This window comes from Euphorbia lathyris, chromosome 1, assembly GCF_963576675.1.
Source record: "Euphorbia lathyris chromosome 1, ddEupLath1.1, whole genome shotgun sequence".
NCBI lineage: Eukaryota > Viridiplantae > Streptophyta > Magnoliopsida > Malpighiales > Euphorbiaceae > Euphorbia > Euphorbia lathyris.
In genome coordinates, this window is record NC_088910.1 from 41182218 (window position 1) to 41197162 (window position 14945).

The following is a 14945-nucleotide window of genomic DNA, read 5'->3' on the forward strand; positions in this document are numbered from 1 at the left end:
AAACTACGAGTATTATTGTTGTGTCCATAATGCTCGGGATGATTATTAGGTCCGATTTGTGATCTAATATGATTGAATGATATGGGAATTGAGACATATTATGGGCTTCTTCAATCAACATGCTCGTTGAATCGCGAATTTTTATCGCAAATTTGGCATGGAGGAACACATCTCTCACTTTGGGAATTGTCTTCCCTTTAGATTTCTTGCGCAATTTGAGATGTTGTTCTTTGTGAAATTATTTTAGCACATATCTCCGGAAGTTTATTAACTTCGTCTATGAGACCAACAATTCTTTCTTTAGTAATTTGGATCTTGCGAGTGCTTGTGAGGGCCTCGTTCTACGCTCTCATTAGTTGTGAAAACTTGGCCATAATTTTGTCGACATTTTCGATGATTTGATGTGATCGTTGGCGAATTCACTCTTCTTCTTCTGCTTCTACATTTAGGTTGATTCGTGGAGGATGTTTAGTTCCTTCGATGTCTTGAACAGTTTCGGCAGCAATTCCTTCGGGCAGACCTTCGGAATTAGGACTTTGATTTTCATCCTCGTGTGGAGGTAATCCTTATCGATATTCTTCTCGGAGGCATTTTCCGTGAATTGGTATCACTATGCCAAAAACCCCTTCAGATGACGGTTAAAAACTGTCATCCCGCAAGATATAAAACTGTCACAGGGCTCGCTACCGTCTGTTGATGCTTCAGATGACGGTCACGTTCTGTCATTCGTAATAGCCTCGCATGACAGCGACCAAATAACGATATGTCATCTGACCACTACTTATATACGGATTATCTAATAATAACTGTCATGGAATATATGTTCTCATGACACCATTTTTAAATAATTTGTCAAAATATTAAGTTAAAATGGATGTGTTATGTTATTGTTATGACAATTTTTGTTTTCTCGACTATCATCATAAAGTAATTCACATGATATAATTTGTATTAAATTCTATCTTTGGAACATAATTAGTATGGCAGTTTGTTATCAGTTCTGTATCGTTAGATAGAAAGTAAGATGACATTTTCTTATAAGAATTTTGTCATTGTTTTTTCAGTTTTTATCTCTTCCATGAACCTGTATATATAACCAAAGTAGATTGCAAATAATGTGCAAATAACCTTTATATATAACAATACTTGTACATATGTGAAGATCACAATCCTAACCAAAGGTTTCTCATTACAAAACTAATATTTAACTATATAAGAAGCCTAAACACCTAAACCTTGAACCTCCTGACTTCTTATGCCCATTCTTTGCATGTTTCCTTCCATCCCTTTGCTCCCTACAACATAAAATACATAAGTTAATTGAATGTTGATCTTAATGCCAAATGTCTCTATTGTGCCACACACTTTAATAGCCTAATTAGGGCCATTATATGTAATTCATATTGACATAAACTGAGGGTAAAAGAAACGGCTCACTAGAGATGCATGAAATTTTGATAGCTCATCATCTGCAGTTTATTGAAAATAAAGTAATTCCTACCATAGAGAGATATTTTCTATTAGATTGAGAGGAGACAAATAAAGTTATGCATATGGCCTTGGATCGAGCCCCCCTTTCTCCTCAATTTTTGTGATGAAGTTCTTAGCCTAGTGGTTGAGAGCTTACCTATGCCTTGGGAGGTCATGGGTTCGAATGGGGATTTTTCTTTCTTCTTTAATGTAAGCGCATTGTGCGCAATTTTTAGTAAAAAAAATAAAGTTACAAATAAGTTAATAATAGAAGATCACAAGCTACCATGCACCAACAATGTCTGTAGGCATATGCATAAAATTAAAGGTTCCCGAGGGTGGTCATCTTGAAACGACGTCAAAAGCATATTCACAACTTGATTCAAATAGTCTCCCATCATTATGTGTAGAGATGAGCTTATTAAGAAGTTGTTTAACTCAATTTATAACCATCAGAAAATAACTGCAATCAAAATGAAAGTAAAGGATTGACTTTTCTACTGAAATGTTAATGCTTCAATGATTTAAGTAGAAGAAGTCTGTGTTCATGAAGTATGTTAGTTGATCATCAAGAAATAACAGTACAAGCCAAGACACTCAAAAGAATTCAAAAATCCCCTGTTTCCATCTCCTTTTCCCCTGGACATAAAGATGTGTCTGCAAGAGGGAGTTCTAAGTAATAAAAACAATCAATTTCAAGAGTATCAATTTGGCGTCGTCTCTAATATGAAAACATTATTATGAACCGTGTCACATAAACGATGCCACATTAACACAACATATGATAAATTCGAGTAACATAATACACAATTTAGTATGCTACAAATGATACTAAATAGAATCAACTTTGTAAACATTCCAAAGAATAGCCAACTAATTCCATTATGTAACTAATCATTAGAAAACCAAACTATCAAGCCAGACCTGGACCAGATTTTAAAGGAAGTCCAGAATCCAATTTCATATATATAATTAAATTCAAGTTATCCCTTCAAATTGTTTAGTTTGGGATTAGATAACATAAAGAAGAGAAAATGATTAACTTGGAATTTAAATTATTGAGATCGATATGATATTTCCAGGTGGAGAATTTGTCTTTCGAAGGTTAGGAAATTAATTAAATTCATGAATATCCAAATATTGTGCATGCAGACTAATTAACCATCTAATGAGATATATATGGAAAAGACTAGAATATATTCCATTATGGAGTTGCTGTATAGGAGAATATTAATTAATTAAAAAGGAAAAACAAGTGGAACACAAAGTCAAATTCAATTTGATCTAATAATTTATATTCTCTTGAATGGGTATAAATACAGATTTCAAGTTCTAGCAATGAGCATCTGACAGATAATGAAGAAATTAAGAAGAGATGTCTAGCATCTGTTGTTGTGTCTCGAACTCAGAAAATAGGAACAGACCGAAAAAAATTAAATGGGCAGAGTCGCGGACAATGTCGTTTTCTTTAAGACGTTCGCGGAACTGCCGGAATTTAGCAAACAGTATGAACTCCGGTCGCCTCCAGGATAAAACAGCCCTCTTAAATACGATTTTCGTATTGCACCGTACGAAAATCGTTATGTATACACTCTCTGTTTACTTGCTCAGTTTCGAAAAAAATACAGAATGAATGAAAGTAAAATTGTGTTTGAAGGCAGTCTCTCATCACCTATTTATACAAGAAAAAAGAGCTGTTTGAGCATAAATAATTAAATAAAAAAGATTTCCGAAATTAAAAAATAATAATAAATAAGATTATTAATAATAATTTTTTTAATAAAAAATTAATCATTTTACACCACACCACACCAACCCAACCCGGCCCGGTTCGGTCGGCGCGCGTGTGTGGTGGTCAACCAAAGAGATAGGTCCTCACCCTTTCACAAAAGTGGGTACCCCTTGGGGCACACCCCAAGCATGTGAGGACCTTCCTTATAAACATCTCCACCAAGTGCTTTGAAAGCAATGTGGGATGTTTTTCACTTGAAAAAACTTAAAGACACATGCATGGGCCAATTTCATAAATTATAAATGGGCCAAGCCCAACAATCCCCCACTAGAATTTTTGAAATCATTTTACTGAGCAGTTACATAAGGTCAGACATAAGCAGAGGTATCTTTCGATTTGAACCTTTGCGTAGTGAGTATAGTTCAGATTTTACTAGAGTGACTCGTAGTCTTGAACTCTATCTCTGACGTATATCACGCCATAACCTTTTCAGAGTGTAGTTCTAGTAGCCCGTGCGTTTATGGCCTTGCACGTCTATCCCGGTTTAATGAATGCTCTAGAGTTTTACCCTAAACTCATAGGAAGCGGCCTCACTTCCACATTCATATAGGTGAGTCTATCAAAAGTACTCCTGTAGCTAGGTACTTCACTCCAAATGGAGTATAGACTTCATTAAGAGTTTCTATTATCTCAACCTCAAATCGCTTCAGGATATTCATGCTTCTAATTGCATGATCTGACTCATATTACCACACAACTTGTTATTACCCTTTGAACCTATTTCTTGGGATCTCCAGTCTATAGGTTGGGTTACCATTGTGTGTAACTCATCACTGTAGGGGCATAAGTCCCATACTCTTTGCGGTATTATGGACTTTCTCTCTAGCTAATCCTTTCGTCAAAGGATCGGCTAAATTCTCTTCTGAGCGTATGTGATCCACTCTAACAGCTCCTTTAGTGAGTAGCTCTCTCACAGTGCTGTGCTTACGACGTATCTGTCGTTTCTTATCGTTGTAATAACGATTCTGAATCTTAGCAATAGCCGCGGTACTATCGCAGTGGATCAATACAGCTGGAATCGGTTTTTCCTATAGGGGAATCTCAGCTAACAGACTTCTCAACCAACCTGCTTCTTCACTAGCCACAGCTAGTGCAATCAGTTCTGATTCCATGGTTGATTGAGCTAGAATAGTCTATTTCTTAGACTTCCATGAAACAGCACCACCAGCTATATTGAAAATATAGCCACTAGTAGCCTTGGAATCATCTGATAAGGTATTCCAGTCAGCATCACTATATCCTTCAAGGACTGCTGGAAACCTTTGATAATGTAATCCAAGTTTCATGGTTCTTTTAAGGTATCTCATGACCCTTTCTATAGCATTCCAATGCTCCACACTAGGTCTACTAGTAAATCTGCATAGCAGTCCTACGACATACGCGATGTCGGGTCTAGTACAATAAGTGGCGTAACGAAGACTGTCAATTATGCTAGCATACTCTGATTGTCTTACACTGTCTCCAGTGTTCTTAAAAAGTTTTATACTAGGGTCATAAGGTGTACATGCAAGTTTACAATCAAAGTAATTATATTTCTTTAGAATCTTCTCAACGTAGTGAGATTGATCTAGAGAAATTCCAGTTTCAGACCTAGTTATCTTTATGCCAAGAATGACGTTCGCTTCTCCTAGATCTTTCATGTCAAAGTTCTCACACAACATTGACTTAACAGCATTTACAACATGAATATTAGATCCAAAAATAAGCAAGTCATCAATATATAGGCATATAATGGTGCAAAGACCATTTTCATATTTATAGTAGATACACTTATCACTTTCATTCACCTTATAGCCATTTGAAATAATCAAGTTGTCAAATTTTGCATGCCATTGCTTAGGTGCTTGTTTTAGCCCATATAAAGACTTATCTAACTTACATACCTTATGGGCTTGACCAAAGACTACAAAGCCCTCAGGTTGATCCATATAAACCTCTTCTTCTAGTTCACCATTCAAAAACGCAGTTTTAACATCCATTTGGTGCACTACTAGATTGTGCACAGAAGCAATAGCAATCAAAACACGTATGGACGTAATCCTAGTGACAGGTGAATAAGTATCAAAGAAATCAACATTTTCTCTTTGTCTAAAGCCTTTAGCTACAAGGCGAGCCTTAAACTTATCTACTGAACCATCAGGTTTCAGTTTCTTCTTAAGGATCCATTTACAGCCTATTGGTTTACAACCTGGTGGTAAGTCTACTAAGTGCCAAGTTTGGTTTGACTCAAGTGAGTCCATTTCATCATTAATGGCTTCTTGCCATAAGTCAGCATCTAATGATGTTAAGGCTTCTTGTATGGTAAGTGGATCATCTTCTACTGTGAAAGCATAAAAGTCAGAACCAAAGTCTTTAGATACTCTAGGTCTCTTACTTCTCCTAGGTTCAGATTCCTCAATCTCTTTTTGCACTCTAGTAGCATGTATGCTACTAGATGATGCACCCCCACTATTTCTCAACTTAAAAGGAAATCTATCTTCATAAAAGTCAGCATCGTTCGACTCCAATATGACTTTCGCATTCAAATCATAGAACCTATATGCTTTGCTATTCACAGCATATCCAATAAACACACATTCATAAGCCCTACTAGCAAGTTTGACTCTCTTAGGGTCAGGAATCCTAACATAAGCCAAACAACCCCAAGTTCTAAAATATGATAGACTAGGTGTTTTATTTTTCAAGATCTCATAAGGAGAGATTTTGCTTCTGGATTTAGGGACCCTATTTAGCACATAGCAAACAGTCAAAATGATTTCTCCCCACCAATGTGAGGCGGCACCTGAACTAAGCATAATAGCTACTACAGATTCGGTAAGTGTCCTATTTTTCCTTTCAGCCTTTCCGTTCATTTCTGGTGAATAAGGTGTTGTGGTTTCATGTATAATACCATGTATTTTATAGAAATCAATAAACAGGCTAGAACCATATTCTGTGCCTCTATCGCTACGAAGTCTCTTGACTTTCCTATTGTATTGATTTTCTATTTCAACTATGAACAACTTAAACATGTCAAACGCTTCACTTTTATTTTTCATAAGATAAACAAAAGTAAAGTCAGAACAAACATCAATAAAGGTTATAAAGTACCGTTTGTCATTTCTAGTCAACTTTCCATCTAATTCACATATATCTGAATGAATTAAATCTAGAGGTTCAGAATCCCTAACAACAGATTTATGAGGTGTTTTTGTGATTTTTGCCTGACTACAATAATCACATTTAAGAAATTCATTCAAATTCAATTTTGGAATTAACCCTAAGTTACTCATATTTTTAATTATTCGCTTATTAACATGACAAAAACGAGCATGCCAAACATTAAAAGTACACAAGGATTAAACAGAAGCATTCACTTTATTAATCTCAACATTCAACTTAAACATGCCTTCAGTAGCATAACCTTTTCCTATAAATACATTGTTCTTAGTCAAAGTAAATAAATCTGCTCCTATAGTCCGAGTAAAACCAGCCTTGTTGAGAAGATAGCCCGAAACCAAATTTTTTCTCATTTCTGGAGTATGCATCACATCCTTCAAAGTTAAGGTTTTTCCAGATGTGAAGTTCAATTCCCACTAATATAACTAATACTATAAATTTGAAGATACTATGTTAAATACTAAAAAAACAAAAATGAAATTGAAGACATAGATAATAAAATTGATTTGAAATAATTGGTAAACTGATTTATTCTGTTGGAACAATATAAGAATTATAATTTATTTCTAAATAATATAAGTAATATAAATTTGAAGATACTATATTAAATACTAAAAAGCAAAAATGAAATTGAAGGCATAGATAATAAAATTGATTTGGAACAATTGGTAAACTGATTTATTATGTTGGAACAATATAAGTATTATAATTTATTTCTAAATAATATAAATAATATAAATTTGAAGATCTCCAGCAACAATAGTGGTATGGGAATCACCCAATAACACTTTCTTATCTTCGGTCACATCACTGTATGTTTTGAACATACTTCTATCATAGCAAACATGGCGAGAGGCACCAGTGTCTACCCACCACCCATCTGATCCACCTATGAGGTTGATCTCAGAAATCATAGCAACAAGTTATGTTGCTCTTCAGTCAGGTTAACACTAGGAGTAGTGTTTGGCCTGTTCCTGCACTTACGTGCCATATGACCTGGTTTCCCACAATTAAAGCATAGGAAAGCATCATCATTTCTAGGTGGTTGTTGCTGTGGCCTATTTTGGTTCCTTTGAAGGTTCCAATTCAATTTAACTCGGGTGTTGCGGTTTTGGATTGGTTTGCGGTTCCGATTCTTAAAATTCTTTTGAGTGGGTTTCAGAACCGTAGTGGACATTTTAGTGCTATTAGAAACAATAAGCACTTCCTCTTTTAAAGGCATACCTTCTGAAATAATTTCATGTGCTATCTTCTGTAATTCATGAGATTGAATTTCCACTGACTTGTCATCAGTCATCTGGAATTTGAAGTAGCGGCTTACAGCGTACTTTTTCGATCCGGCCTCCTCAGTGTCATATTTCCTCTGCAGAGCTTCCCAAATTTCTTTTGCTGTTTTTCTTCAGCAGTGTAGTAATCATACAGATCGTCAGTCAGTCCATTGAGTATATAATTTTTGCACAGAAAATCATTTTCTGTCCATCTCTCAGCAGCACGAATAGCAGCACGAACATCTGCCTCGTCACCATCTTCAAGAACAATTGGTTTTTCCAAAGTCAGAACAGAAGCTACCTTCTTTGTTGTGAGGTAGAACAGCATCTTCTGTCTCCATCTTCGGAAATGAGCTCCTTCAAACCGGAATGGTTTGTTAATCTCAGCAATCCCATTTGATTGTTCGGTAGCCATCAGCAGTAATTGAACCGTCTTAAAATTGTTGTGTCTCGAACTCAGAAAATATGAACAGACCAAAAAAAATTAAATGCGCAGAGTCGCGGACAATGTCGCTTTCTTTAAGACGTTCGCGGAACTGTCGGAATTTAGCAAACAGTATGAACTCCGGTCGCCTCCAGGATAAAACAGCCCTCTTAAATACGATTTTCGTATTGCACCGTACGAAAATCGTTCTGTATACACTCTCTGTTTACTTGCTCAGTTTCGAAAAAAATACAGAATGAATGAAAGTAAAATTGTGTTTGAAGGCAGTCTCTCATCACCTATTTATACAAGAAAAAAGAGCTGTTTGAGCATAAATAATTAAATAAAAAAGATTTCCGGAATTAAAAAATAATAATAAATAATATTATTATTAATAATTTTTTTTAATAAAAAATTAATCATTTTACACCACACCAACCCGGCCCGGACGGACGGCGCGCGCGTGTGTGGTGGTCAACCAAAGAGATAGGTCCTCACCCTTTCACAAAAGTGGGTACCCCTTGGGGCACACCCCAAGCATGTGAGGACCTTCCTTATAAACATCTCCACCAAGTGCTTTGAAAGCAATGTGGGTGGTTTTTCACTTGAAAAAACTTAAAGACACATGCATGGGCCAATTTCATAAATTATAAATGGGCCAAGCCCAACATCTGTCAAACAAATAAACTATGCAGATTCAACAGCTGCACAATTGGTTCATCTACATCTACTAATCAAAGAAAAGCATGTTAAGCATAAGAATTTGAGTAAAACTATTTACCTGATCAATCATAGGCATTAAACCAATTGCACGAGCACGAAGGTATGTACTAGGTAGCACAGGTTCCTATTTCAGAGAAGAAACCAAAGGCTTATTAAAAATACTAAAATGCTGAAAATAAAAGTTAATGAGAGCTTGGATTTCTTTTGAAGACAAATATGATAATATACAGATACTAAGTTGAGTTAGATTTTCTACATGCTTCCTAAAAACTGAACTCTGTACTAAAATAATAACAAATCAATCCTATTTGTAATGATGGTGTTTGAGAGTAAATTATAGTGATTGTTTTATACTCTTTAACATATTTAAAATGAATATAACTAAAGAGTTATATGTGTATATATATTGTCTTCAACCGATACTTTCATATAACTATATGAGTAACTTACAATCTTTGAGTTGAACAAGTTACGCAGACCAAGTCGGAAAATCACCATCACAGCGAGGATTGTTGCTGACCCAACTCTAAATAACACTCCACCCAAGAGATGCCTTAATTCATTCAAAGCCTTGACTACAATATCACCAAACATTAGTGTACAATCAGAATTTTGAAGATGTGATTCATTTCATATCAATAAAACAGATAGGGAATTCAATATACCATATTGGGAGCAGGCCCCAAGTAATACTTGTTTGATACTTTACCTGGAGCGGAAGTGAAACTACACAAGCGCATTGCCATGAAAGAATGGAAGAAGGCTGCAATTGCACCCAAGGTTTGGGATCCTTAGACTCTATCTCATGCCTCTGATTTTTGGTGAAGTAAATCAAAACAACTTTTAAAATAGAAAGTTATAGTGATTAAAAAAACCAATAAAAAACATACCATCATTATGTGAAACAATATGTAAAAATCCTGGATTAGAATAGCAGAAGAATTCCCAACTTGGAACTACTATATAATCTTTTCAAACATCCCAAAAGAAGTAAAAACCGTCTTCTAGCTAATATCTACACAAAATGAAAATAGATTTGCACAAACCAAAATATTGGCTGAAGCCTATCCCTATTTTACTTACATTTCAAATGTATTCTATGATCATGTATCCAAAACAGATTCTCCAACCAGATTCAAGCCTAAGAATAACAGAGAACAAAATATGAATAAATAGCTAAATATGACTCCCTACCATTGATTATGTCAAAACCAATCCAATGCCTAAAAACAAGAAAGACTGTTACCTTTGAAGCCATTGCTAATCAAGTCATAGTTTCAACTTTAAGCCCTTCGACAAGAAATCATCTCTAAGAAACAGAAACCAATCAAAATCAACTATGGAATTATATATGCATATGCACATTGTAAGAAATCAAAAGTACCTCTTTTTCTTTCCCTTGCTACTACTAGCTTTGTTGGAACTTGCTTTCTTGGTATTAGGTTGTAGGGAAGCATTGAGAGGAACAAGACTCCCATGAAAAACATGACCTCCAAATGGATATCCCACATCAGGCATCTCCAAATCAGGCATCTAAATGGGAGAAGGTTTGGTCTCACAGAAACAAGTTTACTCCAAGACTCCTTCACTCCATATTCCCTCATCACCCAAATCTCAAAGCCCTTAGTAATACCATAGCTTGCACATATTGACAGCCTTCTTCCAATATCCATGAAAGAGGTGATAAGAAAGCTGAGTTTTACAAAGTGAACAAAAAACCCTACATCAATCGAAAATTGGGGGAAACATACTTAAATGGAGAATCAACAGCAACATGATGTCTTCATTGAGGTCAGACGACTCCGATCTATATCTGATTGCTCCGGCGATTCCTCGTGACACCTGTCGATAGAGTTGCAATAACAACGGTTCTCAACAAGATTTGAGAGAGTGAGAGAAAGAAAGAGAAAAGAGGAATTAGTAATATAAAAAAAGATAAAGCCCAACAATACTTACCAGATGAATTTGAGAATGGCCGGAGAAGAAGACATCTAGAGATGCTGGGGAGAAAGATATGATTCCAGATTTCAGAGATGGAGATGGAAGGAGCAATTTGAGATGGATTCTAGAGAAATGGACAGACAAAATGAGAAATTAGGTTTTCATTTTTCCTTTTATATCCAGTCTAAAAGATTGGGCGCGTTAAAATTTTAGGAACTTTTTGCTCCCTCGCTTTCTAAATTTTGGTTGCCGCTTTTTTGGTTTTCAGTTAACAATGACAGTCATTTATACGGAGTGTCGTCTGATGGTTAAGTGACTTTTCCATCAAAATCGCGTTTTTTTAGATGACAGAAGACTGTAATCGTAATGTCATCTGAGAATCGAGTGCGTTTTTAATTACGCCTTCAGATGACATAATGTTAAAATACTGTCACGAAAAACATTCAGACGACACGAAAACAAATGTCTGTCATGTATATTGTGTCATGTGAAAGGGAAAATGGCATAGTGTATGGACAAAAATTGTTCTTGATTGTTATGACAATCTGGAATGTTAACTATAAAATTGGGTGTGTACTAAAATTAGGATTTGACGCAAAGAGATAGTGCCTGCAATGGAAACAATGATGCAAAAATTGAAGGTAAGTGACTAGCCATGATCAGGGGAGAATCTATGATAGTACTTTGGATGGTAAAAAATCACAAATGTTATTTGTGTGAAACTGCAGAAGTTTCTGAAAATTACTTATAAGAAATGAAACATGAAACAAAAACAGAAAGACTGAAGTCTTAGGTCTATTATTTGTGGCAAAATTGTTAGCATTAGGCTAATGAATTTTGGTGGCAGTGGAGTGTAATGATAACACTAAAACGGTATTGTGAAGCATAAGGACCTACGAAACAAAAATTGTTGTGAAAAATTATCTTCGGATCCTACTGGGCATGCGCAAAATTATTAGCGATATTTTAGAAATATTCTAATTTCAACCTTGACACGTGTGGGAGGGAAGATTGTGGGCGTTCCAGATAAGTTAATTCTCAATGATGAAATAGATTTAATGAAATAGATTGCATCTAAAGACGTGACTTCTAACAGAATGATTGACAACACACTCAATGATTGAGAAAAAGGTCCATTTTGGGTCCTAAGCATCATTATAGAAACTTTATACCAATCCATAATCATTCATGAAAAAGCTTAAAGAATCAACACAGAGAGATTTTTTAATTTTCTTTTTCTTTTGTTTGATTTCTTGTAATGTCTTTGCTTACAAAGTGCAAAATAACGCAATACATACAATAAATCACATAATTCGTGTAATTAAACTATATAATTGGAATGTAAATTGCGGAATTAGAATTGTAGCTAAGACGAATAACAACAATGGATATATGTGAACTAAAATTAAACGAACAAAATTCATCTGGCTTCTTGATCGTTGTAGTGAACCTGAATTCGATGACCGAAATTGTGTCGTGTTGATGTGGAGAGATCGACAATTGAGTTTAGAAAATTCCAAGCAAAAGAGAGCATAATGACAGATTTGGGGGTTCAAAGAACTGCAGGAGTCCTGAATTTTCTTCTAGAGATTTGGAATTTGTAAAAATGAAAATTCAATTTGGGGTGGGAATGTAGTTGCACAAATATTAGATTCAAAACAACATAAAAGGAAGTGGAGATTTTTGGAAAATGGCAGCTCAAAAACACTATGTTCTTCATTAGAAAAAACTGAACTTTTGATCAACTTTCAATGCTCAAATTTATGAGATTTTGGACTTATTTTGAGGAAGAATAAAGTGACAATTGAAGATGGCTAGGTGATCGAATTTTAGAGTTAAAGAACACTGAAATCAAAGTAGTATAAGGTAGGTACAAAATTACACAAAGTATGTTGATCAGAATAGTTTGGTAAGAACATAAAGTTATGTTAAGTGATGATTTGAGATCAAATTGAATTCAAACAAATGATGCATGAAATTTTCTAATAGGAGAGACTGAAAAGGATAAACATTTGTTCTTATTGAAGTGTATTTTGTGTTTGTTGATTGGGGGTGTAGAAGGAAGATAGTGCCTTCTATTTATAGGAGAAATGAGTTTAGTGGGCAACAAAATCAACATCGACTAACTCAAATCTCCCTAATAATTAGATAACTTCATTCCCCACTAACTTAGCATGACAATATGCTCTGTTTATATGAGAAAAATGTGGCAAATAACCATTGAGAGTGGTTGAAACAATGCCTTGAAAATAGCGGCTCCCAAAATACATTGTGTGTTTTCTGCTCCAACTTAAAAAAAAATTATATCTTCTTCACCGCTAATCGGTTGGAGTTCTATCAGTAGTCTGTAAAAACCTTGAGATGTCTAGTTTGAGGATTCTTTGGCCTCAAGCCAAGATTCTAGTGTTTGATGCCTAGAAAAAGTCATCAAAGTCACGGAATGCACTTAACTAAAAAAATATAAACTAAACTAAACTTTGTAACTTTTTTCTTTTTCTTTTATATTTCAACTCATCTTATTTTGTGAATAAAAACATATGATAAAAAAATACCATATGCTTTTAACGTGTCTAAATTGAAAATTTAGAACTACTCCAACACAACCTTAATTTATTTAATTACGGATTACACTAATCGTTAAATAGATCAAGATCATTTTAACAAGGCAAAAAGCATTTTGTGAGACCTCTGATCTTTCATTATTTGATGCATTAAGCCCTCGATCTTTCATTTAGACACATTGAGCCCTTGATCTTTCATTCTTTGGTGCATTAACCCCTCGATCTTTCATTTAGATACATTGAGCCATTTAGCTTTCATATATTGGTGTATTAGGCCCTTCCGTACAATACAAAAAAAGGGTCTATTACGACACTTTTATAACGATGCTTTTTAGCATGTATCTCCATATATTAACATTTAGTCATGCTTTTGTATTTGTGTCGGTTTGTATTGTCACTTAACGATATACGTTAGTATTTTTAGAAAAGTAACTACACTTTTTTAAAAAAAGCATCGACATTTTTTTCAAAATTAAAGACGGTTTGGGATTTGCGTCGTGAACAAGTGTCTTGGTATTTTTTTATTTGAATATATTTATATTTTTTATCCCCGTATTTAAAATTGAACCACGTTTTTTAGTTTGTGTTAGATTTTATAATCACTTAATGATGCTTTTAATTCTCGTGATGTGATTTTTAAAAATTTAACTATAGATTTAGAAAAAAAACGTCGGTATTTTTAAGTGTTAAAGACGTTAACTTTTATGTCGCTAAATTTTTTTAAGTTTTTTTTTTTAATTTGAAGACACTTTTTAGTTTTATCCATATATTAAGAAATTCAACCATGTTTTATTTATGGGTAATTAATTTATTAGTCCCTATATTTTGACAAAACACACTGTTTAGTCCCTGTATTTTCAAAAACACACACTAAAGTCCCTAACGTTTTTCTCGGTGAACTGTTTAGTCCCTAATGTTTTTCTTGGTGAACTGTTTAGTCCCTGCCGTTAGACTCTCATGAAGATTCTGTTAGTCAATTTGGATTTGTGTTCTTCTTTTCCTTTATTTTGCTTTCCTTTAAACTCTAATGCATCTGAAATCAACTTTGAGTGTTCTTGTTCTTAATTTTCTTCTTAATCGTTCAAATTCGTAAGCGTTGAGTCTGTTCTTTTTATTGTTCTCCATGCAAATAGCTTCTTCTTCTAAATTGGATTACTCTTCTGAAGTTTGAAGGTAAATAGTAAAGGGTAATTTAGTCATTTCCGAAGTCATAAACGGTAAAAAATGTAACAAACAGACGGAAGGACTAAACAGTTCACTAAGAAAAAGGTTAGGGACCTTACCATGTGTTTTTGAAAATACAGGAACTAAACAGTGTGTTTTGTCAAAATATAGGGACTAATAAATTAATTACCTTTTATTTATTTATGTTCAGTGATGTATTTTATTTTATTAATTTTGATATATTACAATTTTATTTATGAAGTGTTGTAGTATACTTATTAAACTAGTCTAATTTTAAATGAGTGTTGCTAACACTATATAAAATAAATTATTTTGTTTTAATTACAATATGCAAAAGGACTTAAAAATAAAATAAAAAATATAGAAAGAAGGGGGAAAAGGATTTTGGTTTGGCGGTAATTTTAGAAAGTAGTGGGAAGTGA